The following is a 2,829-nucleotide window of genomic DNA, read 5'->3' on the forward strand; positions in this document are numbered from 1 at the left end:
GCAAGAAGTGCTTGATAGTCAAAGAGAAGAACTGGCTCTCCCAGAGGCTGCCTCTGTAGAAGCCTGGTCAGCCTATTATTTTTCTCATTTCAGACATTCTGGTAAGTATATACTGGTGTCTTGTGGTTAAGTTTTAATAGTGACTAATAGTGCTAAGCATATTTTCAAATACTACTGGCCATTTTTACCACTTTGTAAAGTCTGTATTTGAGTGTTTGTTTACTATTTGTTGCTACAATATTTAAATTGATTTTTATAATGACCTTGTACCTAGCACCCTTGCTCTGTTCATTGGTTAGTGCTAACAATTTGTGAATTCTCTTGGAATATTCTGAATATTCATATCATCTGTTCATAACTTATTTCTAGTCATTTTGCATTTTCTTTCTTTCTTATCTTATTGCACTGGCCAAAATGCCCAGTATGGTGTTGAATGGAAGTGGTCAGAATGGGTCAGATGCAGTGACTCACACCAGTAATCCCAGCACTTTGGGGGCTGAGGTGGGAGAATCGCTTGAGCCTAGGAGTTCAAGACCATCCTGGACAACATGGTGAAACCCCATCACTACAAAAAATTAGCTGGGCATGCTGGTGCACACCTGTGATCCCAGCTAATTGGAAGACAGATGGGAGAAGGATCTCTCAAGCCTAGGAGGTTGAGCTGTGATCGTACCACTGCATTCCAGCCTGGGTGACAGAGTGAGACCCTGTCTCAAAAAGTGGTCAGAATAGAATTCCTTTCTTTGTTCCTGATCTCAGGGAGAATGCATTAGGATGTCACCCTTGAGCATGGTGACTGCCGTAGGATTTTTTGGTGTTTATGGGTTTAAGGAGGTTTTATTTATACTTTGTTAAGAAAGTATATGGTGTTGAATTATGTCAAATGCTTTTCTTGAATATATTGAGATGATCAAATTATTTTTCTCTTACCTGTTAATCTAATGAATTAATAATAGATTTCATAGTGTTAATTCCTCCCTGTCTACTCATTGCCCTCCTACCTCACCATCCGCTTTATTAGAATAAACTTCCCACTTAGTCATGTTATTATTTCTGTGTATCTCTGGATTTATTCTGCAGTATTTTATTTAGAATGTTTGCCTATGTGTTCAAAAAAGAGGTAGTGTATAAGTTTCCTTTCTTTTCATACCCTTGTCAGATTTTGGTGTTAATGTGAAAATGTCCTCATGGAAAGAGCTGGAAGTTGTTTCCTCTTTGTCTGTCATTGGGAGAATTTATGAAAGATTGAACTCTAGCCATTTTAGCCTCCCTGACTCTCACCTCTGTCTCTTAAAATTGATGGGCTCTGGCCTGCATTTCCCCTCCCTTGCATTATGGCCTGGAAATGTTCTTCAGGAAATAAACTCTGGGGCAATGGCAGGGCTTACCTCTTTTGTTTCATGTTCTGTCAGCAGTTACTGTTCCTCAGAATGCCTGATGGTACATGTTTTGAGTGACATTTTATGTATATTCTTCAGTTTTTTAGTTGCTTCAGACAGGAGAATAGAGTGCCAGGTATTCTATCCTGACCAAAAAGGCAGAAGTCTATACATAAGATTTTAACATAGCTGTCTCAGTAAATGATAGAAGCAGACACACCCCTTTCCACCAAATCAGTAAGGCAATAGGCAATTGGAACAACATAGTTAACAAATTTAATCTAATGGGTCTGCATAGAACGCTGTATCAATAACTGCAAAATATATGTTATTTACAGAGGGACATGGAGCATTTATCAATGTTGAATAAATTTTAGGCCATAAAGAAACTAACAAATTTCAGAGGGCTTAAATCATACAGAGAAGGCAGTCTGATTACAACAGAACTGAACAAAAATTATGAAATTTGGAAGAAATGTGCCTCCAAATCCTGTGGAAAGTGGAAGTTATTTTGAATTGAACTGAAAATAGAAATATGACTAAGGCCATACTTAAAGGGAAGCTTATAGCCTTAAGTGTATATATTGGAAAAGAAGAAAGATTAACAAGCACTCTCAAGAAACTAGAATAGCCAGTCCTGGTGGCTCACGTCTGTAATCCCAGCACTTTGGGAGGCCGAGGCAGGGAGATCACCTGAGGTCAGGAGTTTGAGACCAGCCTGTCTCAAACTAAAAGAAAATAAAAGGGTTTATGAAGAAACCCTGTCTCTACTAAAAATACAAAATTAGCCGGGCATGGTGGTGCATGCCTGTAATCCCAACTACTTGGGAGGCTGAGGCAGGAGAATTGCTTGAACCTGGGAGATGGAGGTTGCAGTGAGCTGAGATCATGCCATAGCACTCCAGCCTGGGCAACAATAGCAGAACTCCATCTCAAAAAAGAAACTAGAATAAGAAGAGCGAGTTAAACTAATGGAAGGAATAGTAGAAATTAATGAGAAATATAACTTACAAAAAAAATTAAAGAATAAGTTGGGCCAGGCTCGGTGGCTCACACCTGTAATCTCAGCACTTTGGGAGGTCAAGGTGAGCAAATCACCTGAGGTCAGGAGTTCGAGGCCAGCCTGGCCAACATGGTGAAACCCCCATCTCTACTAAAAATACAAAAATCAGCCGGGCATGGTGGCAGGTGCCTGTAGTCCCAGCTACTCAGAAGGCTGAGGCATGATAATCACTCTTTGGAAGAATAATTGATAAACCCTTGGTGAAAATGATCAAGGAAAAAAATAGCAGAACTAACCAATGCTGGAGATGGAAAAGAATTATTATTTGGTGGGGAGGGTCGGGGACAGGATCCTGTTCTGTTGCCCAGGCTGGGATGTAGTGATACAGTTGTAGCTCATTGCAGCCTGAACCTCAAGTGATCCTCCCACTTCAGTTCCTGAGTATTT

Source organism: Sapajus apella, unplaced genomic scaffold, assembly GCF_009761245.1.
Source record: "Sapajus apella isolate SASKATOON/1434 unplaced genomic scaffold, GSC_monkey_1.0 scaffold1, whole genome shotgun sequence".
In the NCBI taxonomy this organism is placed as follows: Eukaryota; Metazoa; Chordata; class Mammalia; order Primates; family Cebidae; genus Sapajus; species Sapajus apella.